We start from the raw sequence: 26,745 nt of genomic DNA, 5'->3' as shown, positions 1-26,745 counted from the left end.
CACGCGACTAGAGGATATCTGGACAAGAATCACACAATAAAAATCTGCACTGTACAAATTCAGCACTCTTTGCTATAGGACTTTAGTTAGTGGCTCGTAATGTCGACACGAATTATCTTCATTATTTCACGACGGTTTAACGATCCGCCTTGCTTTGTTGCTGGATTGTATATGTAACGTATCTGACTTGCGTAATTGGATATATAAACATGTACAGAGAAGTATAGGACGAATAGTAGCTCACCACTCACGGATTTGGCCTTAGGCCTATTCCGAGTGGCCGACTGCTGCCTACAAGGCAGTACGAGAGGCGATCTATTATCGTAGGACATGTGATCATCATATCACCAATCCTTCCAGCCTTTATTGCCAGTAGATGAGTCCTCACGAGGCTGAGTGGATCCCATTAAAGACCTCACTAGCAAAGAATCCCTTGAGTGCGAAGTCGCGAAAGACCAATGATGTTTATATAATTCGACGTCCCACATATTGTCCAGCATGCAAACGCAATAGTGCTTGCTAATAGCAGCAATGGGCGGCACTGGAGGTGTCGGACGGTGAGTAGAGAATGAGGCTACAGAGCGTAGTGCAACTACTTAGTCGTCGAGTAGTTCACAACAGTGCTACAGTGCTAGTGGCGTTGATATAAAGCAAGCAAAAACAAATCAAACTTTGCATTGTATCTGCAACAACGGTTAGCTAAGTTTACATTTCGTCAGATGGGAAGTCAAGGAATTTTGTAGAGCGACAAGAAGTGGCAGATGGATTATTGGCGTTTGTGCAAAATGAGTCAGTGGAATGTGTGGTGTCGTATACGCTCGACTGTGCGGACAATTTACATAAGGAGTGCAATGATGACGGTATATGCTTAACAAATGAAAGCGATATTCAAACAGGTTCGAGCCATTTAGTTTGTCATCCTTGTCGGTCAGGGAGCCACAAATTCCGTTTCCAGTGAAACGCAGTAAAGTACAATCATTGACGAAGGAGCGGGCACTAAACATAATTAAGTACATGCAAAATGATCCGCAGCACAGTAAAAGAACGATTATGAACAAATTTCAAATAAGTCTGCAGCAATATGACGGTGTAGAGCATTAGAAAAACTACCGATATTCAAGGGCGGACAAGGTGTACTTATTGCAAAAATGCTGCTTGTGCGTTTCAAGAATACTGGATACAATTTACAGGATGTATACGATAGTGACCTGCTACATTATGCACATCAAACTGCGCACAACATAGATACTACTGATTTCAAGGCAAACAGTGGATGTTTGCGCTGCCGACTTTGAGGTTTCGCAGTAAACCGTTCTCATGTAGGTAATGAAGCTCGTAAAGCTATCAGTTTTTTATGTTGGTAAGCAACAGTCATAAAAATAATTTTTAAATGAATACACCGCCATTTGACTGTATTATTGCTCAATTATGGCCCTGGTTTCGGCCTTTTACGCCATTTTCAAGTGATTCAGTTGATGTCATTAACATATATTGCAAGCCAATTTTGAGCTTGATGTCCTGCAATATATGTTAATGACATAAACTCAGTCACTTTAAAATGGCATAAAAGGCTGAAACCTGGGTCATAATTAAACAATAATACAGTCAAATGGCGGTGTATTCGTTTAAAAATAAAAAAAATATAGTGAGGTTATCGTCCCCTCTGATGGTACATCAGGTAACGACGTTACAGTATTATATTTTGCGATACGATACAGTTACGTTGCAGGCCAAAGTAGGATACCCTCCGTGTAGTTGAATTCGGAGATCTACGGTATCAGGGCAAGTCTATTCCCGATTCATCTCCAACTGAGTAAATGACAACAGCAAGTGACGGTGAAGAACGAAATCAACTAACCCACATGAGGGGGGCCTTCATTCATGTCTTTAAGTCAACACTGTACCGTAAGAATGTAACGCATTTTTTTGGCGATTATGTTTTTGCCTAAGACCGAGCGGTTCTAGACGCTTCAGTCTGAACCGCGCAACCGCTACGGTCGAAAGTTGAAACCTGCCTCGGGCATGGATCCGTGTGATGTCGTTAGGTTAGTTAGGTTTAAGTAGTTCTAAGTTCTAGAGGACTGATGACCTCAGTTGTTAAGTCCCATAGTGCTCAGATCCATTTGAACCATTTTTTGTTTGCCTACTCAGCCTCCCTGTCTGTGGCCGGTTGCTTGTAATCTGCATTATTGGTGTTTTCCTCCTCCTGACTATAAATTGTATTTAGGTGGTTCCTCTTTAGGTGAGTAGCTTGGAGATAGGATTCTCTGATATGTTTTAACTTGTGGTCAATTTTGCTTGTGATGGTCGGGGTGCGTACCCTTTGGCCGCATGTTGTGGGAAAGTTTTGTTATGATATTAACGTGGACGTTCAGGAACAACGCCGTTGTTTCTCTGTTGACGTAAACAAGTTATAGCCCTCCAGATTCCTCCGATTTGCTTAGCTTATCAAATGACAGCTTGAAGGAGCTTCCCTTCCATATAGGTCTGCTACTTACTCACATTATCCTGTTGCCTTGCATTTTTTAAATTGGGAAGAATTGCGCCACCTCGTATGCTCTAGAAAATACCTGAATCTTTATGATTTTAATTTTTTGAACCAGGTTCACACCGCGCTAGCTCTTTTACATAATTGCCCCTAGCATTTTGTTTTTGACTTCCAATTTTTGGATGCCGTCTTTAGAGGACACATGTCTACAGAGTTTTGTGACTGCCTACAATTCGTGCCCACGTTATATCTAGGTTGCGGAATACGCTAATTTTTGGATTTTACATTTATGGTCACCGATTTGTACCCCCGGCGTTTCATAGGTGCTATATGGTCTTCATTTCTCATTAGGACACCAACCTCGTCAGAATATCCTCTTACGACTATCGTTTAATCAAACATTGAAATATCTGATGATGTTTCGTTAAAAACAGCAGCAATGCTTCCATCGACAGCACGGAAAGAAGCGTGGCACAACCCAATTTGGTTAACTGTCCATGGACTAGTACCTAGTAGAAATGCCAGTGATCGCATTCCGGATGTCTTTAATTACACTTCCGGACCCACTTATTACTTTACTTTCATTATGTGTTGCTGGTCAGCGAGATCGAATTCTTTATTGGTATGTATGAAGAAAAGGGCTAATTTGATGTTGGTAACAGCTATTGAAATTACGTCTCTAATAACAAAACAGCTGACATTACAGCCATTCCAAAGATACAAACCTTAAGTTTTTTCACTCCCTTTTTAAGCAACGGGGTCATCATTCTTTTAATGGGTCGGGTGACAGTTTTGCAGTCGAAAGTTCAGCTTGGTAATAGGCTGAAGATTTTCGAAGTTTTTCAGTCCGCTCTTCTTTGGTAACAGGTCAATTTTGACCTCTTTCATTTCTTTAAGCACAACCTCACGACTAAACATGTTATTTAAAACTGCAGTAAAAGTAGTCCCGATGATCTGTGATAAAACTCTTTGGGAGTTCCTCCTGCCCTGGAGCTTTGTTAGCGGGTGATTTATCATTGAATTCAGATACTTCATCCACGCTAAAATCAGTTACAAATTCTTCGTCTTTAGTGACTCCTTTGTTTAGCGTTGTGTGGATCCAGGTATCATATCCTCATGCATGTGATTTACGATGCAGAGTGACTGGTAATGCTGTTGTATTTCATTCACCTTCTTGTTTCGGTGATTGAGTATATTCCAATCCCCCGCAGGCAGTCTAGGAATGTGCGTCTGCGGTTGGTTTGATGTTTGATGAGGTGATACATGGAACTTGTTCGGCTCCTGTTATGAATCTTGCTTTGAATCTGATCTTCAGGCCATCTAAATGTTTCCTTTTGATGGTAATGAGTTTCAATTTATTCCTCCTTGTGTGCTGTATGTGCTCGGTTTTAAGGTTGAGATTTTTGGACACTTCACCAAAAATGACGCAATAAAACACATGGTTTTCTTTACATGATTGATTTTATGTTGTGCGTTAGTTACTAGACTTATTATTATGAGCCTTTTAGCAAGTCTGGTCAACCGGTCAGATTTTGAAGTGAAATTGCCAAGTGAAAGTAAACAGTTCCATGTTGATGTGACAGCGTTACGCAACTCTTCGTCGTCTTGGTGGAAGAAGTTTAACATACACTGTCCTCTATTTGCGGAGTGTTTTTCTAGGTTAAAAACGTATGTTTTGTTAAGGATGGGGAAAGAAATCGGCCACGTCCTTTCAGAGGAATGATCGCGGTATTTGCCTGGAACAGTTTAAGAAAATCGCTGAAAACCTGAATATGGATGGCTGGAGGCGGATCTGAATCGTGGTTGTCCCGAATGAGAGTCCAGCGTGCTAACCTGTGTGCCACTCCCTCGGTCTGAAAATGGAGCGAGGATGATATCTGAAATGAGCACTCGTTCATGAATCTTCTCTGTTGCGTGTATTCTCTCAATTCGGCTGTCCGAAGACTACATAAGTAAAGTATGATTCACAAATGCGGTGTATTTTCCATGAATCCCCGAGCCACAAATTCTTTATAAGTTCACATGTGTGTGAATTCCTAAGGGACCAAACTGCTGAGGTCATCGGTCTCTAGATTTACACACTACTTAAACTAACTTACAGTAACGTACGCTAAGAACAACATACACACCCATGCACGAGGAAAGACTCGAACTTCCGGCGGGAGGGGCCGCGCAATCCGTGACATGGCGCCTTAAACCGTGCGGCCACTCCGCGCGACCATTATAAGTTCTTGCAGTTCTTTAAAGTAGTTAAAATTCGATCGCTAGTCTTCTCCATGAAGTACACAGTTAAAGTCACCTCCTTTAATTATATTTGGCGAATTTTGTTGCGAAGATAAATTATTTCATCTTGAAAGAAGGAAGCTAGTTCCACCTTCTACCTACTGCCTGACGGGGCGTGAACATTTAGAGGGGTTACAGATTAGATTAGGTTAGATTTACTTTCCTTTCCAATAGATAAATCGTGAAGAGATCCTTCAGAATGTAGAACACGTTAGAAAAACAAGAATACAAATAAATACACTCCTGGAAATGGAAAAAAGAACACATTGACACCGGTGTGTCAGACCCACCATACTTGCTCCGGACACTGCGAGAGGGCTGTACAAGCAATGATCACACGCACGGCACAGCGGACACACCAGGAACCGCGGTGTTGGCCGTCGAATGGCGCTAGCTGCGCAGCATTTGTGCACCGCCGCCGTCAGTGTCAGCCAGTTTGCCGTGGCACACGGAGCTCCATCGCAGTCTTTAACACTGGTAGCATGCCGCGACAGCGTGGACGTGAACCGTATGTGCAGTTGACGGACTTTGAGCGAGGGCGTATAGTGGGCATGCGGGAGGCCGGGTGGACGTACCGCCAAATTGCTCAACACGTGGGGCGTGAGGTCTCCACAGTACATCGATGTTGTCGCCAGTGGTCGGCGGAAGGTGCACGTGCCCGTCGACCTGGGACCGGACCGCAGCGACGCACGGATGCACGCCAAGACCGTAGGATCCTACGCAGTGCCGTAGGGGACCGCACCGCCACTTCCCAGCAAATTAGGGACACTGTTGCTCCTGGGGTATCGGCGAGGACCATTCGCAACCGTCTCCATGAAGCTGGGCTATGGTCCCGCACACCGTTAGGCCGTCTTCCGCTCACGCCCCAACATCGTGCAGCCCGCCTCCAGTGGTGTCGCGACAGGCGTGAATGGAGGGACGAATGGAGACGTGTCGTCTTCAGCGATGAGAGTCGCTTCTGCCTTGGTGCCAATGATGGTCGTATGCGTGTTTGGCGCCGTGCAGGTGAGCGCCACAATCAGGACCCGGCATCATGGTGTGGGGAGCGATCTCCTACACTGGCCGTACACCACTGGTGATCGTCGAGGGGACACTGAATAGTGCACGGTACATCCAAACCGTCATCGAACCCATCGTTCTACCATTCCTAGACCGGCAAGGGAACTTGCTGTTCCAACAGGACAATGCACGTCCGCATGTATCCCGTGCCACCCAACGTGCTCTAGAAGGTGTAAGTCAACTACCCTGGCCAGCAAGATCTCCGGATCTGTCCCCCATTGAGCATGTTTGGGACTGGATGAAGCGTCGTCTCACGCGGTCTGCACGTCCAGCACGAACGCTGGTCCAACTGAGGCGCCAGGTGGAAATGGCATGGCAAGCCGTTCCACAGGACTACATCCAGCATCTCTACGATCGTCTCCATGGGAGAATAGCAGCCTGCATTGCTGCGAAAGGTGGATATACACTGTACTAGTGCCGACATTGTGCATGCTCTGTTGCCTGTGTCTATGTGCCTGTGGTTCTGTCAGTATGATCATGTGATGTATCTGACCCCAGGAATGTGTCAATAAAGTTTCCCCTTCCTGGGACAATGAATTCACGGTGTTCTTATTTCAATTTCCAGGTGTGTATTTACAAATACAGTGCAAATATGCTAATGTACCTTTCAAGGATCTCGTCTGGAATGGTCGTCATGGATGCGGAAAAACTAAAAAAAATCTAACACACATTATCTTTTAAAAGGTAATATATATCTTGTCACAAAACATGTAAATGTTAAATAAATTTAGATGCGTATAATAATTCTTAGGTTATTGTAGCCATCCATCCTCAATATTTTTCAGAGATCACTTTACTACACTAATTTTGTACAATAGTCAGATTGTCCTAATGCTTATTTAATATTATTATGAACAGTAACACATCAATTTGTTCTACTAAGAAATTCATTAGTGAAGTATAAGGTGCTGTCCACCAATAAATCCTTTAGGATTTCTTGAACTGAGTGTTATTAGTTGTTACACATTTTATCGCTGCTGGCAAGTTGTCAATAATTTATGTTCCTGCATAATCCAAATAGTAAATTTTGCAGCTGATGCCTCTCTCGGGTTCTAGTTTTCCAATATCTCCGACTGGTATGCCTTCATGGAAAAGAATGGACTTGCCTATGTTTTCTTCGACTGCGAAGCTCACGACTGTTTGAAACCCAAGTCCATTTAAATTTATTTGTGTCGGGGTTCTTTTTTTGTTTTTGTTTTTTTAGGAGGATAGTGTCCGCGTCAGACTCGACTATGAATTACTGCAGTGCAGCTATTTCTAAACCATATGCCAATCTGTTATCATTAGGGGTAAGAACTGTGTATGCTTGTGACTCTACTTAGTAAGCTTGTCTTGCATTATTTACATTTGCGGATTATTTTAAGTTCCTGGACCACTGCATTTGAGAGTCTTTAGCAGTGACCCACAGTGATTCTTACCTTTGGTTTTCGGTGCTTTATTTTACTGCTTTATTAAGTCGGGTTGTATACGGCTATGTACACTGATGCTACACCGATCTACAGGTGAAAGTGACGGGAGAGCCAAATTGGTAGTTTCTTATTGTTCCTCGTCTCTGACTTGCCTTCCAGCTTCTCTGTATTTACATTACGACTGGCACTTTCTTCCTTGAAAGGAGGCTGTATACATGGAAGAAGCCTGGAGATACTGACAGGTTTCAGATAGATTATATAATGGTAAGACAGAGATTTAGGAACCAGGTTTTAAACTGTAAGACATTTCCTGGGGCAGATGTGGATTCTGACCACAATCTATTGGTTATGAACTGCAGATTGAAACTGAAGAAACTGCAAAAACGTGGGAATTTAAGGAGATGGGACCTGGATAAACTGAAAGAACCAGAGGTTGTAGAGAGTTTCAGGGAGAGCGTAAGGGAACAATTGACAGGAATGGGGGAAAGAAATACAGTAGAAGAAGAATGGGTAGCTCTGAGGGATGAAGTGGTGAAGGCAGCAGACGATCAAGTAGGTAAAAAGACGAGGGCTAATAGAAATCCTTGGGTAACAGAAGAAATATTGAATTTAATTGATGAAAGGAGAAAATATAAAAATGCAGTAAATGAAGCAGGCAAAAAGGAATACAAACGTCTCAAAAATGAGATCGACAGGAAGTGCAAAATGGCTAAGCAGGGATGGCTAGAGGACAAATGTAAGGATGTAGAGGCTTGTCTCACTAGGGGTAAGATAGATACTGCCTACAGGAAAATTAAAGAGACCTTTGGAGAGAAGAGAACCACATGTATGAATATCAAGAGCTCAGATGGAAACCCAGTTCTAAGCAAAGAAGGGAAGGCAGAAAGGTGGAAGGAGTATATAGAGGGTTTATACAAGGGAGATGTACTTGAGGACAATATTATGGAAATGGAAGAGGATGTAGATGAAGACGAAATGGGAGATAAGATACTGCGTGAAGAGTTTGACAGAGCACTGAAAGACCTGAGTCGAAACAAGGCCCCGGGAGTAGACAACATTCCACTAGAACTACTGATGGCCTCGGGAGAGCCAGTCATGACAAAACTCTACCATCTGGTGAGCACGATGTATGAGACAGGAGAAATACCCTCAGACTTCAAGAAGAATATAATAATTCCAATCCCAAAGAAAGCAGGTGTTGACAGATGTGAAAATTACCGAACTATCAGTTTAATAAGTCACAGCTGCAAAATACTAACGCGAATTCTTTACAGACGAATGGAAAAACTGGTAGAAGCCGACCTCGGAGAAGATCAGTTTGGATTCCGTAGAAATGTTGGAACACGTGAGGCAATACTGACCTTACGACTTATCTTGGAAGGAAGATTAAGAAAAGGCAAACCTACGTTTCTGGCATTTGTAGACTTAGAGAAAGCTTTTGACAATGTTGACTGGAATACTCTCTTTCAAATTCTGAAGGTGGCAGGGGTAAAATACAGGGAGCGAAAGGCTATTTACAATTTGTACAGAAACCAGATGGCAGTTATAAGAGTCGAGGGGCATGAAAGGGAAGCAGTGGTTGGGAAAGGAGTGAGACAGGGTTGTAGCCTGTCCCCGATGTTATTAAATCTGTATATTGAGCAAGCAGTAAAGGAAACAAAAGAAAAATTCGGAGTAGGTATTAAAATTCATGGAGAAGAAGTAAAAACTTTGAGGTTCGCCGATGACATTGTAATTCTGTCAGAGACAGCAAAGGACTTGGAAGAGCAGTTGAACGGAATGGACAGTGTCTTGAAAGGAGGATATAAGATGAACATCAACAAAAGCAAAACGAGGATAATGGAATGTAGTCAAATTAAGTCGGGTGATGCTGAGGGAATTAGATTAGGAAATGAGACACTTAAAGTAGTAAAGGAGTTTTGCTATTTAGGGAGTAAAATAACCGATGATGGTCGAAGTTGAGAGGACATAAAATGTAGAGTGGCAATGGCAAGGAAAGCGTTTCTCAAGAAGAGAAATTTGTTAACATCGAGTATAGATTTAGGTGTCACGAAGTCGTTTCTGAAAGTATTTGTATGGAGTGTAGCCATGTATGGAAGTGAGACATGGACGATAACTAGTTTGGACAAGAAGAGAATAGAAGCTTTCGAAATGTGGTGCTACAGAAGAATGCTGAAGATAAGGTGGGTAGATCACGTAACTAATGAGGAGGTATTGAATAGGATTGGGGAGAAGAGAAGTTTGTGGCACAACTTGACTAGAAGAAGGGATCGGTTGGTAGGACATGTTTTGAGGCATCAAGGGATCACAAATTTAGCACTGGAGGGCAGCGTGGAGGGTAAAAATCGTAGAGGGAGACCAAGAGATCAATACACTAAGCAGATTCAGAAGGATGTAGGTTGCAGTAGGTACTGGGAGATGAAGAAGCTTGCACAGGATAGAGTAGCATGGAGAGCTGCATCAAACCAGTCTCAGGACTGAAGACCACAACAACACAACAACAACAACATGTACACCGGCTGCCCTTCTCGCAAAGTTATCGATGCTACGCTAGCACGAGAACGTTTGTTTATTTTCACTGGGTTCCGTGACTTCTTTATTCACTGAGGTACATGGCGCCGGCCGATACGTGCAGAAGGTGAGGCAACGACTTCATGCGGTCTTTCCAACAACTGACTGAATGAATTCCTGTGTCTTGGAGTCACTGGCAACTTTATTATATAATACTGCTTCAGGCGCAGGTTCTTGAGGGTCCTTTTTAGATGACTTCCCGTTTGTAAGGTAACTCTTCTTCGTGTATATACTTTCAGGCGATTTTCGTTCGGAAATACTGTGTCTTTTGTAACCCATGATCATCCGATAATTTCTCCCAGCACACAAGAGGAATATAAGTCACATAAAATATTTTAAATTAAAAGAGGAAGTAATAGTTAAAATGGATTTTTGTTCGTTTTTCTTAACGCAAATGATCGAGATAACGAGAGAGATGATCTGGGACAGAAGAGGCTATTGTCATCTGTTGGGATTAAGGAGGACTCAATATAGAGGACATGAACTGTCAACGAGAGTGACATCAGTGCACGAGTGTGAAACTAAAAAACATCGCCAGCGAATTTTCGGGGTAGTAATTTCTTATTCTTAAGAATTCTCTCGATTTCTTGGATGAAAATATGAAATTTACTGTCTCCTATTGAGATTTTGGACACGAAAACGTTTTGTTATGAAGTTATAAGAAGGAAAGAGGATTGAGTTTTGAGAAAACTTACGAGAACATGTAAATAACGAATGTATGGTAATTAAATGGAATGATATAACAGAATGTAAGTAAACTTTCATTTCATTATTCATATTGCATATGGTTTCTCTTCTTGAAAAACTTGAATCAGAGGTTTCTAGTTTTAAACACAAATCAGTACAAGGGAATTTTTCCTTTGACGTAAATAAGCTGTAGTGAGTAAGAACCCCATTGCACTGACTTGGGACCGATTATAACTTTATTTTTAGAAAGAACCGTGGCACGACATATGTTCATCGAGTAGGTAAACTGGAATGCGATTGCACAGAGTAGTTCACACTGCAGCCGTTGGTAACATTTTTTTCTGTTTGATTACAACAGCGAGTGAAAGTTCTAGCTGGATGGTATTAATTAGCGCTATTCACGCATTAACTCAAGCCTTCCAACGGATAACGCTGGACATGCGACAGTATTTTATCAACGAATTGGATGGTGTATCAATGTATGCAAAACTGTAATTTCGGATACTGCTTCGTTACCATCGCAGATGTTGGTTACAAAGTTGTTCGTGTCTTTACCTCGCAACTGAAACAGGTAATTGCTATCTGACTGAAGTATTTACCGAAAATAGTAAAGTTAAAAACATTGGAAATGAACGCTGGTACAGTCAAAATAGGTTGCACGTTTTCGGTGGCTTGTGGTTTGCAGAAATGCGGATAAAAGTCAACATCCTGCCACAAATCGTGGTTTGCGGGACATAAGGTGCAGGTTTCGTACTCAGACAGTGCTGCCACTAACGCCACGTAGCGAAAAACTACATGGGAATAATCTCGTACCTGAAAATCAATCACTTGACGAATCGAGCAAAAATCTGACACATTGCGTGGCATATTTTCCACAGCTGGGAAGAAAGTACGTCATCGAAAGATCTGTGCCTCTGACAGGAAATCACAAATCCAGCCACATAACTGAGACAATATTCTATAAGCACGCAATTTCACTACGAGCCGCTTGTGTGGTACAGTGTCAAAAGCCTTCCGGAAATCCAGGGATTCGGAATCGATCTGAAATCCCTTGTCAATAGCACTCAGCACTTCATGTGGATAAAGAGCTAGTTGTGTTTCACAGGAACGATGTTTTCTAAATCCATGTTGGCTGTGTGTCAATAGACCGTTTCCTTCCAGGTAATTCATAATGTTCGAACACAATATATGTTCCAAAATCCTGCAGTATATCTACATTAATCATATGGGACTGTAATTTAGTGGATTACTCCTACTACCTTTCTTGACCTGTGCAACTTTCCAGTTTTTGGGTACGGATCTTTCATCGAGCGAACGGTTGTATATGATTGTTAAGTATGGAGCTAATGCATCAGCATTCTCGGAAATGAACCTAACTGGTATACAGTCTGGACCAGAAGACTTGCTTTTATTAAGTGATTTGAGTTGCTTCACCACTCCGAGGATACACACTTCTACGTTACTCATGTTGGCAGCTGTTCTCGATTCGAATTCTGAAATATTTTGTGAAGGCATTTCGGAAGGCTGTGTTTTGTAACTCTGCTTTGGCAGCACTGTCTCCGATAGTATCTCCATTGTCATCCCGCAGAGAAGGTATTGATTGTTTGTTGCCGCTAACATACTTCACATACGACCAGAAACTCTTTTGATTTTTTGCTAGGTTTCGAGACAAAGTTTCGTTGTGGAAACTGTTATAAGCATCTCGCATTGAACTCCGCGCCAAATTTCGAGATTCTGTAAAGAATCGCCAATCTTGGGGATTTTGCGTCTGTTTGAATTTGGCATGTTTGTTTCGTTGTTTCTGCAACAGTGTTCTAACCCGTTTTGTGTACCAAGGAGGATCAGCTCCGTCGTTTGTTAATTTATTTGGTATAAATCTCTCGATTTCTGCCGATACTGCTTCTTGGAATTTAAGCCACATCTGGTCTATACTTGTATTATTAATTTGGAATGAGTGGAGATTGTCTCTCAGGAGGGCGTCAAGTGAATTTTTATCTGCTTTCTTGAATAGGTATATTTTACGCTTATTTTTCGAGGATTTGGGGATTACAATATTCAATCTCGCTACGACAACCCTGTGTGCGTTTAGCACAATTTCGGATGATATTTTATGCGTACCTCGGGTATTAAACATGTGTTTTCACCAACATATCGAGGGTAGATTAAATTCACCACCAACTATTATCATATAAGTCGGGTACGTGTTTGAAATAAAACTCAAGTTTTCTTTGAACCTTTGAGTACCATCGAAACTGGGAGGTCGGTAGAAGGATCCAATTATTATTTTATTCCGGTTGCCAACAATGACCTCTGCCCACACTAACTCACAGAAAGTACCTACTTCAATTTCGCGACAAATTAAGCTACTTGTGACAGCAACAAACACGCCATCGCCAACCGTGTTTAGCCTATCTTTTCGGAACACGGTTAGGTTCTTCGCAAAAATTTCGGCTAAGCTTATATCCGGCTTTAGCCAGCTTTCAGTGCCTATAACGATTTGAGCATCAGTGATGTCTATTAGCGCTTGGAGCTCAGGTACTTTCCCATCACAGCTACGACAATTTACAACTGTTATACCAATGGTTCCTGTATCTATGTTCTTCCTGAGTTCAGCCTGCACCCTTTGTGACTGAAGCCCTTCTTGTGTTTTCCCGAGACCCTCTAACCTAAAAAGCCAACCAGCCCATGCCACACAGCCCCTGCTACCAGTGTAGCCGCCTCCTGCATATAGTGGACACCTGACCTATTCAGTGGAACCCGAAACCCAACCACCCTTAGGCGCAAGTCGAGGAATCTGCAGCCTACACGGTCGCAGAACTGTCTGCGTGTCTGATTCAGACCCTCCAATCGGCTCGGTACCAGAGGTCCGCAATTGGTCCTGTCGACTGTGCTGCAAATGGTCAGCTCTGCTTTCATCTTGCAAGCAAGACTGGCAGCCTTTACCACTTCTGTTAGCCACTCGAAACCAGAGAGAATCTCTTCTGATCCAAAGTGACACACATCATTGGTACCGACGTGAGCAACCACCTGCAGTTGACTGCACCCTGTGCTCTTCATGGCATCCGGGAGGACCCTTTCCACATCCGGAATGACTCCGCCCGGTATGCACACGGAGTGCACATTGGATTTCTTACCCTCCTTGTCAGACAAGTCTCTAAGGGGCCCCATAACGCGCCTAACGTTTGAGCTCCCACCTACCAATAATCCCACCCTCTGCGATTGCTCGGATCTTGCAGGCTGAGTGGTTTCCTCTGAAACAGGACAGGCGACAGCATCTGGCTCAGCGACAGTGTCAGCCACAGACAGCACCTGGAACATGTTTGTCAGACAAACCGGGGAGGCCTTACGTGCGGCCGCCTGGGAAGTCTTTCGCCACCTGCTTCGCCCCGGGGCGACCTCCCACTCGATCGCAGGTGACGGGTCGGCCTCAGTGCGAACAGTAACTGTGTTGGCCACCGATGAGGACCGATCGCAGGACTCTGACGTGCTGGACGTCTGTTGGATCCCCACGGCCGGCCCACAACAGTGGCGCCCATCCGCTGCAGCCTCGAGCTGTGTAACCGAAGCCATCACAGCCTGAAGCTGAGAGCGAAGTGCCACCAACTCGACTCGCATCCTCACATAACACTCGCAGTCCCTGTCCTTACTAAAGACCGTGGAAAACTAAACTATGCAGATAAACGGACTATTTGCACGTGCTGCGCAACTCTACTGTAGACCCTGACGAAAACGCACGAGCTCCGTCTAGTAATACGCAGATATTCAAAAATCTAACTACCGAAGCACTCAAGTGAAACTAAATAATTTGCCCCTGATTGGGAACTTTTATTATGTCACAAGATCAGTTTACTTACTGTCTCAAACGAAAACGCGAAAACTGTGGCTATTAGATCTTAAATTTATACGCAGTAACTCAAGAAACTAAACTATTAAGGCACACAGATGATACAATAAAATTCTCTCCTGGTTAGGAACTCGTAAATGACACACCAGCGTTTACTTATCTGCTGCTGCGTCTGTCGTGGTCGGCTACTACTGCCTGACTCCGGTCGGCTACTGCTGCCTGACTTCACCACTTCTGTTTCCTCCTATATCCACCATACAGTTGTGTACTTCTAGTAAACATAGCTGATTCAGGCGTGTACATTTCGACTTCAAATTTCATGGTATTTTTCCTTGTAAGCTTGACAGATATTTTGATAATTAACCCAGGAAATAACAGCAAATGAGCACTCAGTAGTGTAGGAGACAGAACGAGACTACCTCTCTCTCTCTCTCTCTCTCTCTCTCTCTCTCTCTCTCACACACACACACACACACACACACAGAGAGAGAGAGAGAGAGAGAGAGAGACAGACAGACAGACAGACAGAGAGAGGGAAAGAGACACGAAACGTAAACGCAGATGATACAAAACTTGTCACTTGTCAGCACTAGAAACTGTAGTACATAGCAAGTCCTCACACTACCTCATCTCAAGCGAAACTAACCATTCGTCCACGGAGGTGGTCACGAATGACAACTGTCTTCCATAACTGACAGGAAAGCATAAGATAAATGTTTAAAGGTATGAGTTAGTAGACGCTCTAAGAAATACCGGCAGTGACCATGCTAATTTTTATTTTCGAAATACCAAGAACAAGCTACTCGTATTAATGAGACATTGTTGAAGATACATTTAAAGCTTTTCTTAAAATTAGCGATACCAGTCACAAACTTTGTCAACTATTGTATTACTTATTTATTTAGCGACATGTTTTGAGGTTATAACTTTTCTTTAGGCTAAATGTCATTACAAAAACAACTTTATAATAAGGTGCTACTGATGTTACATAGTCTTTTCGTAAAGTCTGTGGTCATCCTGTGGAAGAAGAGAAAACTTAGTAAGAAGTGATGTCACTTTGGAACCTGGACTGATGTTTGCACGAAAATGTTTTGTAACGGTCACTCACTTTGTTCTGATTTTCGTGCAAACATCAGTCCAGGTTCCAAAGTGACATCTTCTCTTACTAAGTTTTCTCTTCTTCCACGGGATGACCACAGCATTTATGAAAAGACTATGTAACATCAGTAAGACTTTATTGTAACATTGTTTTCACAGTGCCATTTAGCCTGAAGATGAGGTATAACCTTCGAAACATGCCGTTAAATCAATAAGTAATACAATAGTTGACAAAGTTAGTGACTGGTAGCGGTAATTAAAAAAAACTTTACATATTTCTTGAGACAGTCATTGTCGAAAAATAGTGAAAATGGCTTCAAATTGTTGAAGATTCTGATGACTCCCTTGTTGCTCATGGCTATATAGCGTCAGTGACAGCGCTTTGAAGAAAGAGATTATTCACAAATTTGTGAGTTCACATGGAACTAAATTTCATAACCGCGTTTGCAACATTTCAGCAAAGATACTTGTACACATGTGAGTTACGTTCATCATTTGTGGCACCATCATTTTCCCCTAGAAATCGACATTTACCTCTTCACTTTTAAAAATGCTTTTTATAATAACTGCTAATCACACAATGTATGACATAGCCTTCTTTGCCGTTAAGGATTCAGATTATTTCGTTCAGCAACAGATGATGGAAGTGCTCACAGTAATATTCAAAATAAAAGCACAAAATAATTATTATGGTTATCAGCCCACTATGGGCAGTTCCATTGCACAAGCAGTTATTTCAGCAGTGGATCATGTAATTTTTGTCACATTCGCGCGTGTATGGGTATGTAAATATGCCGTGAACACAAAGTGAAAATTACCGTTTCATTAAAAAACATAATAACTTGAGTCAATGAACCACACTTTTTGACAAATATCTAAAGTAACATAAACTTTAACTTGTATTGTTATTACTGTGATTCAAATAACACATAAACAAATGCAAATCCATCGGGAGACAACAACACTTATGACGCAATGTGCTAATCCAAACCAAAGTGTTCAAATAATCTCTCAGAACGACACATGAAACAATTTGCACTCAAAATCATAATTCAGCTCTGGAATACTGTAAGTTGATTCTTTGATAAAAATAAATAAATTACTAATTAAAATAAATTAACTACCAAGAAGGTAAATAATTTAATTTTACGATTCTAGCTTCTTTTCGTAATTGAAATTTGTAAGGCCCATTATCAAACGTTTTTATTGTTGAGTCATTTCAGTGAGCAAGAAAGTTACTTTTAAATTTTGGGCACATTAATAGTATACAAATACAGGTTATTTTATTAACCCAATGACACTCGGCTGTGATAAGAATAGGTACAACAGCTTACCCCAGCTGATGATAATTAAGATAATTTCAGACAATACATACAGTATATCGTTTATACTAAAGCAACTATGTAGCTGTTACGTTCATATTTAAACGTGCACTGGGACAGCGTTTTACATGGTAAAATTGACGAAATCTTGATTACGGCGAACTCTGATGATGACTATTTTAGAAAATCAGTCGGGCTCTCTTCTATATTTTTGTGGCTCGGGGAACGTGGCGTACTATAATTATGCCTGGAGCTTTTGCTAGGCACCATTTGGCTCTCTGCTGGCCACAGAGAAGTCGTTTAATGCGAATTCTGTCCTATTCGCAATTCTTCCAGTTCACCTCACACCCAATGGCAAGCGTTACATAAGTCCAAACTATGGAGCGGGTCACGCACAGCAATTTTCTTCTGTTTCCAAGGAACGTTGTAAGACTACCTAAATCTAACAGTTTCGATTTAAAATTGTATGCTAGAACAAATTCCAGAGTATTTAAATTTATTATCATTTTATTTAATAGAAGAACAACAGGAATTAAATTACATAACAAGCTTCACAACATTTGTTGTGAAAAAAGTCGAAAGAAAAAGGAATTTTGGTTGTAGCTACGTTGATTTGTTTCAAGTGCCATGACAGCAAAAAGAAAATTCCAGTATTGCAAACAATTTCTATATTTAGCGCAGTGCGAAATAGGAGTTTGATATGCTTGCGGCTGAAATGCTTGCGTTGTTCAGCACAATCACGAATGTTGCGAGATAGTGGATTTCCATTAGCACTCGAATACTGTACACCACACGTTTCTACATGTCATGGTGATGTATAGAATCAAACTGTCCTAATGGTGACACGTTCTTTCGAACCATTCACTATTGTGGTGACAAATGCAGACATTACAATAACAAGCGCGTTAATGCTATATTTTGCAGTACATGGAAATTGAACTTTTTCAGAAAGAAGTGAGAAATCTTGTTTACTCATGGCAATGTAGCTGCAACGAATTATTAAATACAGTGCAGCCACCTGATGGTGAAGTAAGCGTTCTAAATCGGCAATAGTAAGAAACAACAAAATGTATTAAAATGTGCTCAGAAACTGATTGGTTGGAAGCTGGTATTGAACATGGTTTACCGTACAACCACGAAACTCTGAAGCTGTCATATGCTATCAGAGCAGGTTTAACCATAAAACGTTCTTACATGACCGGTTTCTCCATTAGCAAATGATTGCAAATCTAAAGAAAGGCCTAATGTAGCTATACGTATGACATGCAAAACATATTTAAGAGGGTACGCTCAGACTTGACATGTCGAAAATTGCCGTGATTTTTTGCCACTCGTAGTTAACGTTACTAAAGATCCATATGCCAAATTCAGCTGCCGATACATACTAGTAGTTACCTAAAACATCAGGAAAGTGAAATTTCTTGGCTTAGCGTTTATTCCTACGAGATGAATACCTCTGGATCTCGCTGTTTCTCGTTACTGTGGGCGGAGTGCGCATAATCGGGGAAGTGCGGCCGTATTGTTATTGGCGCGGCGTTGTTGTAAAGGAAGCTCATATTCAACTTCACAGTTCGTCCCTGTAATTTCTGGTGCATATTTGAAAACACAACATGCGAACCATAGAGCTTCAAAAGGTGACTGATGTAAGCTTCGATGGACATCCAGTAAGTTATGCAGGAAGAAGGTTTACTGGAAGAAGGTTTACTGGAAGAAGGTTAATTTTCAACAAGATTCTAATATATTATTACTTTCTCTTTGGGCTACAAAACCCTATTTTTCAACATAATTTCCATTCAATTCGACGGACTAACGCCAACTTACTGGTCGACATCGCAGCCAAAGTCTCGCTGCTTCAATAGCCTCCCATCTTCCACGTACTGCTTCCCGCGGAGTGCGTCCTTCATTGGGCCTGTTGGAAGTCGGAAAGTGCGCTACCCGGGCTGTAGGGTGGATGAGTAATAGGAGTCCAAGCTTGGGAATATCTCTATGGTGCGCAGACATGTGATGCCTCGCGTCGTCATGGAGAAGGAGAAGTTCGTTTGCATTTTCTGGCAACGAACAGACGTCTTCAGTTTTGTGAGGGTACCGCAATACATCTCAGAGTTAATCGTTGCATCATGAGGGGGGACGTCAAACAGAATAACCCACTCACAGTCCTAGGAGATCGTCGCCATGTTGTTACCGAGTGAAAGTGCGGCTTTGAAGTTGTGCAGGGAGGAGATCCCCCAAGAGGGATCATTGCCGACAAAATTTTGTTAAATAAAATTTTCCATGCATAATGTTCGGCAGTAGCCGGCTTGGGCATACTGTGGTGGAAGGTGCTGGCCGGAAGACCATGGTCGGCACATTCCTGCCACGTGCTCCTCGGTCAGACTCAAGCCCCACGGGTTGGTTGCGCTGACGGGGGTACGCTACTAGCAAGGCGCGTTGGCGGAATCAATCCTCCACTCAGAGACTAATCGTGTGATCACGTGGGGACGCGGCCGGGAGCGGCGAGGGCGGCTTGGAAACAGCTCCACGCTCTCTTAGCTTCAGACCTCGGCCCCGAGTAGCCGCTCCTCTAGCCTCTGCCTCTCTGATGAGCAGACGGCAACCCCTCTTGGGGCTGCTCAGCCCTACGTAGGCACCAATGTATCATCGTTACAGGAATAAACTGGGTCCATTCCATGTCATTACTTTTCATTTTACAACGCCCTCCGCTCCTGATCTCTATCCTGACGAACAAGTGGTGTCAGAAGTGGGATGCGACCCACCTTACGGTTGTAAAATCAACTCATCAGTTGAGTATGAGTACTACAAAGGGGCCGAGGCTGAGTAAGTAAAGGAAACTAGACCGAACGTGGCGAGGCTGCAGCGCGCCATGCGCGTGCCAGCCGGTCGCCTGCGTTGCAGAATGTGCGTGGCCGCGCACTAGCGCGCCACAAGCGTGACGCAGTTCGCCGCCGGACGCGAGCCGAGAAGGGTCCGCGATGCAGTCACGCTCGCCGCCGCCGCCGCCGCTGTCCGTAGCTGCCACGGGTCACCGCCTGCGCCAGGGTCCGGGGTGCGGCCCTCGCGCCGCCCCGCCGTCGCAGCTGTCCGTGCTGTCGCCCGCCGCCTGCTGCGCCCGCGCGTGATCAACGCGCCTGCTGCCGCTCGTCGACACCGCCGCCGTCCGTCGTCTGCACGCCACCAAATAATGTAAGTCGCTAGCGACGCTACGGTGGTGTAGATGCCCACACTATTGTAACATGCCGATCACCAGGCAGCAATCGGAGGCAGGAGCAGCCGGAGCGGATGAAGATCCCCTCTTGGCGCTGCAGTCCCAGTTAAATCAATTAATTTTAACTAACGCGGAGCTTAAGCAACAGATAGATGATCTTAAAATGGCTTCTCCGCAATCTAATGTTGCTAAGCAAGTGCTAGTGGAAGAACAGCCGAAGCAGGTGACTCCACCACTCACTAGTGCAGAATCACCTGTGGCAGTAGCCACCTCTACTTTGGTGCAGTAGCGTTTATTCCGACGTTCGCTGGAAAGCCGCACGAGGATATTCAAACGCTTGTCCAGAATATCCAGGACATCGGAAAGCTTTGCGGTTGGCCAGATGAATTTCCCTTAAACGTGATGAAAATGAAACTCACCGGCGAAGCGCCGAACTACGTGCAGTCGGTCGAGAGCTTGAAAAATGCCCCTACCTTCCAGTCCATTGCAACAGGGTTGATTGAAAGGTATACAGACAAACGTGGTACTAGTTACTATCGCGACTTGCTTTCCAACCTTAAGCAAAAAACGGGTGAAGATTTAGAAGCATTCGCGGACAGGATTAGAAGCGTCGCATGCTACACGTACGCACTAAGTGCCAGTTCTGCTCGTAACGAGGTTCTGTTGGAAGAATCAGAATGTCGTGCGATAGACGTGTTCATTCGTGGCATAAACCCTCAAATAGGGGGCGAAATCAAAGTAGCTCCCCCCCCCCCCGCACGTTACACGAAGCCGTGCGATTAGCACTCTTGAGAGAGGAGGCGAGCCGATTTGTGGCCGTCTCCGCGCGGCAAAGCGAGCCCCGACGTGTCTTTTCGAACGATACTGTGGGCGCTGTAATAGACAAGTACATGTGGCAGAGCAATGTCGCGTGCCATATTGTCATCAGTGCAGGAACATGGGTCACCAAAGCGTGCATTGTCCAAATAGTAGACCACAACCGCCTGCAAATTCCAGGCCAAATGCAAACCAACCACAGAATTCGGGAAACGGCCGCGGGGCAGGGTGCCACCCCTCCCGGCCCCCGTTAAAAATAGCGACCCCCATAGCTTATAAGGGAATCACGTGGTTGTCGATGGTGTTAGAGGCCGCAAACCAATACGCGTGCTAATTGACACAGGCGCACAGATCAGCTTGGCATTTTTATCGAAGAGAGATAAAAGAACATTGCAACCGCCGCGGTACCGTATCAGTGGTATTGGTCCCGGCATAGTGAAACCTGATGGCAGCTGTTGCGTTGAGTTCATGTTGGACTCCACAGAATATGCTTTTACGATGGAGGTTGTACGGAACAGGCGCACGGATTACGACATCATCCTGGGAAGTGACTTTCTGCGTCATTTCCAGGGGGTTATTGACTATAGGTTAAATACCGTCCAGTTCGGCGACAACGTGGACCGTTTTGGACGTGACTGCACGTTGCGGGCGAGCGGAGCTGGGAAAAAAAGATCCGTTTCCCAAGTTTCGGAGTCTCCCGTAACGATGCTGTTGTTGTTGTTGTGGTCTTCAGTCCTGAGACTGGTTTGATGCAGCTCTCCATGCTACTCTATCCTGTGCAAGCTTCTTCATCTCCCAGTACCTACTGCAACCTACATCCTTCTGAATCTGCTTAGTGTATGCATCTCTTGGTCTCCCCCTACGATTTTTACCCTCCACGCTGCCCTCCAATACTAAATTGGTGATCCCTTGATGCCTCAGAACATGTCCTACCAACCGATCCCTTCTTCTGGTCAAGTTGTGCCACAAACTCCTCTTCTCCCCAATCCTATTCAGTACCTCCTCATTAGTTATGTGATCTACCCATCTAATCTTTAGCATTCTTCTGTAGCACCACATTTCGAAAGCTTCTATTCTCTTCTTGTCCAAACTATTTATCGCCCATGTTTCACTTCCATACATGGCTACACTCCATACAAATACTTTCAGAAAAGACTTCCTGACACTTAAATCTATACTCGATGTTAACAAATTTCTCTTCTTCAGAAACGCTTTCCTTGCCATTGCCAGTCTACATTTTATATCCTCTCTACTTCGTCCATCATCAGTTATTTTGCTCCCCAAATAGCAAAACTCCTTTACTACTTTAAGTGTCTCATTTCCTAATCTAATACCTTCAACATCACCCGACTTAATTCGACTACATTCCATTATCCTCGTTTTGCTTTTGTTGATGTTCATCTTATACCCTCCTTTCAAGACACTGTCCATTCCGTTCAACTGCTCTTCCAAGTCCTTTGCTGTCTCTGACAGAATTACAATGTCATCGGCGAACCTCAAAGTTTTTATTTCTTCTCCATGGATTTTAATACCTACTCCGAATTTTTCTTTTGTTTCCTTTAATGCTTGCTCAATATACAGATTGAATAACATCGGGGAGAGGCTACAACCCTGTCTTACTCCCTTCCCAACCACTGCTTCCCTTTCATGCCCCTCGACTCTTATAACGATGCTAAAAGCCGATAATCCCGTGGAGATATCAGAAGGCACAGGAAAGATCCTTTGGGTGCCTGTCGGGATACGTGAATCCGAAGAGGTTCATTTCTTGGTAGATCCACTCTGCCAGAATGAAACTCTTGACCAGATGCAGGTCCACGTAAAACGTAGCCTGTGCAAAGCGCAGCAAGTACAGAAAGAAAATTGCGTACCCGTGTGTTTAGACAATTTTAGTCACAAGCAAGCTTTAATACCGCGTGGTACAGTATTAGCCAGCTTACAGGTTATCACAGAAGATGAGTTGCCAATGAGAACCCCTTCTCTGAAAAAGAAAAAGACTGCTGCCGCCTCTCAACACCTTTTGACAATCACGTCACATCTGACAGATACGTTTAAAGCTAAGCTTAGTCACCTCCCATTGCATGAACAAAAGCTAATAAATGAAGTATTGAATGAGTATTCATGGTTGTTTGAAGACAGGAAATATTTACCAGCAACAGATCTAATCCAACATGAGATTCCAACCGGAAATGCTAGGCCAATAGCTCAAAAATGGTACCGAATTCCCTACCATCTTCAGTCGTAGAGGAAACTATACAACAGCAACTAGAAGCAGGAATAATACAACCCTCTTCTAGTGCGTGGTCTAGCCCAATTGTAGTCGTTCCAAAGAAATCTATAGACGGAGAAAAATCCTATCGCCTCTGTGTAGAAATGCGAGCAGTAAACAAAGTTACTACTCCAGATCATTATCCATTACCCCGGATCGATGAAACACTCGATCGTCTGGGCAATTGCCGGTACTTCACAACATTAGACATGCGCAGTGGGTATCATCAAATTCCAATTGCTCCTCAAGATCGAGCTAAGACAGCTTTTGTAGTTCCTGGTGGCTTATATGAATTCTTAAGGATGCCTTTCGGGCTTCGCAACGCGCCAGCAACCTTTCAGCGATTTGCAGATCTGCTATTACGTGGGTTGAAACCTACTATGTGCCTCGTGTATCTTGATGATATAATTATATTTTCAAAATCCATTGCTGAACATGCTGAACATCTACGCAGTGTACTGTTGCGCTTGCAAAATGCTAATTTAAGCTTAAAATTAGAAAAATGTTCTTTGCTCAATTACAAGTGCAGTATTTAGGTCATGTCATCAGTTCCAGCGGAGTCAAGCCAGATCCACGATTAACTGAAGCAGTAGACACTTTTCCTATTCCAACAAATTTAAGGGAATTACAATCCTTCCTTGGCCTTGCAAATTATTACCGCCGTTTTGTTAAAGATTATGCTACTATTACCAAACCACTTACTAAATTGTTGAAAAAGGATACTCCTTTTGTTTGGACGGATGAATGTTCGACCGCCTTTCAAACAGTGAAAACTATTTTAACTAGTTCACCTCTACTTGTTTACCCAGACTTCACTGAACCTTTTATTTTATCTTGTGACGCATCTGATTTTGCTGTAGGATGTGTCCTAAGCCAAGTGCAAGATGGTGAGGAAAAACCCGTTGGGTATGCCTCTCGTCAACTGAATAAAGCAGAAAATAATTACAGTACTACAGAAAAGGAATTGCTTGCCCTTCTTTTTGGAATTAATTATTTTAGATGTTACCTTTATGGTCGCAAGTTTACAGTTCTTACCGATCACTCTGCTCTGCAGTGGTTATTGAATCTTAAAGACCCTAGCAGCAAACTTATGCGCTGGGCCATGAAACTGTCAGAATATGATTTTGAAGCTCGGCACAAGCCTGGTCGGTTGCATCAAAATGCTGATGCGTTAAGTAGAAAAGTGCGTGTCATTGAATCAGATGAGGTATCAATTGAAGAGTTAAAAGAAGCACAGCAGGTGGACGTTCAATGTCAAAGATACGCCACCTTGCCAGAATTTGAAGTAATAGACGACCTTTTGTATCAAAGAACTCCCCATGGAAATCGTTTGGTAATACCGGAATGCTTGCAGCAACGTATAATACGGCAATGCCATGATACAATCCAAGCATGTCACAGCGGAAAACGCGCTACGAACGCTCGAATTGCGACACGTTATTGGTGGCAATACCGACAACGTGACGTGGACAGGTATGTAAGATCTTGCCTGCCGTGTGCACAACGAGCACAAAATAGGCATCCGCGAGTGCCGCTGCAAACACTTCCTCAGGCATCTTCACCCTTCGAAATTCTTGCTTTAGATTTCCAAGGTCCTTTTCCACAGTCGCAACAAGGTAACAAATACATTTTGTCTTTTATTGATCACTTTTCGCGTTATCTAATTTTGGTTCCCCTCCCCGACATGACAGCTGAAACTGTGGCGAGAGAGTTTGTAAATCGTGTGATACTACCTTTTGGAAGTCCTGATGCCATTTTAACGGATCAAGGAACCAATTTCATGTCTGCTTTATTTGTACAAGTTTGTAAATTGCTAAGAATCAAAAAAATGGCGTACAACTCCCTTCCATCCTAAAGGCAACGGTCGCGTTGAACGCGTACACCGCACAATTTGTAAAATGTTATCCTATTATGTCGCAAAAACGCACGCTGATTGGGACAGATATGTACCGTATATTTCTTCTGTATACAACACCCGAATACATGAATCCACGGGGTATACCCCTTACGAAGCTGGTTTGGACGGCCGATGAATTCGCCGTTCGAAATAGACAAACTACCTCAAGGTGAAGAAATAAAGGAAGTAAATGTTTAGTCCGCCGGCTAAAAGCGATCTGATATAAGGTAAAGAGGAATAATATCAAAGCTACTGATAAACAGTTGCACAGGCAGAACAAAAATGCTGTTTTACCGACTTATCAAACAGGTGATTTAGTGTTACTACGAAACCCGGAAATCAAAAAGGGACGAACTAAAAAGTTCTCTCCCCGCTTTGAAGGCCCGTATCGGATTGTACGGTTGACCTCAGCAGTCAATGCAGAACTGCAATTAACCGATCGTACGGTGGTAGTGCACTTTGACCGCCTTCAACCTTACCACGGTATGGCTGTGTCACCACAACAGGTCGCAGCCCCCGATCCGCCTGTGTCACCTCCACCTCAAGTGGAACAAAGACGAAAGAAAAAACGGAGGAGATTACCTCCACAGGGTTGTAGATACCCTTTGCGGAATCGACACCCTTATGGGTTGAGGTCGCGTGATTAATCACGCCTAATTAGAGTTTTATGTTATGTTTTATTGCAGCTTAGTTTAAGTCATTTTCTCCAGGGACTTGGAATCAAGACGTGCCTGGCCACCACGGAGTTCCCAGCCATTCTCAATTGTCAATTTCCAGTCATGTCATGTATTTTTGCTCATTTTTATATGTATGATTATGTTTTATGTTTTGCAAGCATTGCCACGCATTAGACGTCACGCAACTAACTTTCTTCAAATGCAACCATTACACTTGGTGTTGGCAGTACCGCGGCTGCTAACTCCGAATAATATTCTTCAATGTCCTCTATTGCCATCTATTTGGCAAACCAGTACATGTGGAGTATTTTTACTCCGAGCTTTTATTAATTCTTGTTACGTTGACGTCTAGTGTATTGTACTATATGTCGTAGTTCTGTATTTGCTGCAGCTAATCGTAAGTAATCGGAATAGAAAAAGCCAGGACTTGAAATGCATACGCCTCGTACGCTTTGTTTACGGGACCAGCTGTTGGCGGGGCAACACATCAGCTGTCGCCTCCCCTCCTCTTTTCAGCGCTGTCCCATCTCCTCGCCAAGAACTGGCCAGCGGCCATCATTTTTCTCAGCCAGTAACAGCGCTCCGCGCGATGACGTATCGTATCACCACGTGCGCTGCCGCCTCCAGCGTCTCAACACGCGGCGCGTCCGAGTAGTTACAAAAACAAACCGCAAATTACTGCCCTATCCTCCGTGTATGACAGACTACAATGCACTTACCATCATTTTCTGTAACTAACAGCCTTTTTAAAAAACTCTTATTCTAGATAATTAGCAATTTCTAATTCATCGTTATTTCTGGTACACGCTAAGCGCGTGATTTTTGTCACTGCAGTAGCGGCCGGTCTCTCGCGGCTACACGCCGTCTCACATAACCGCTGACGTGCCGGAGCCTACTCCGCAACTACGCGTGCGCTGCGCGCTCGCTAACAGCTCCAAGCTGGTTTCTTTCATGCAGCCGGAAGACACGGCAAAGAAAATTCATTCAAACATCCCAATAAATCTTAACATAAATATTAAGTAGATGTGATTCAGTGTTTAAATTCTTTTCCTTGTTTTGTTTCACATTAGCTGGATAAATCACACGAAGTTCTTAACGATTTACATTATTCTGCATACCTTAGTCT

The sequence above is a fragment of the Schistocerca nitens genome, chromosome 1 (genome assembly GCF_023898315.1).
Source record: "Schistocerca nitens isolate TAMUIC-IGC-003100 chromosome 1, iqSchNite1.1, whole genome shotgun sequence".
Lineage (NCBI taxonomy): Eukaryota > Metazoa > Arthropoda > Insecta > Orthoptera > Acrididae > Schistocerca > Schistocerca nitens.
The sequence above is the reverse complement of the archived record's forward strand: the minus strand, read 5'-3'. Positions refer to the sequence as shown.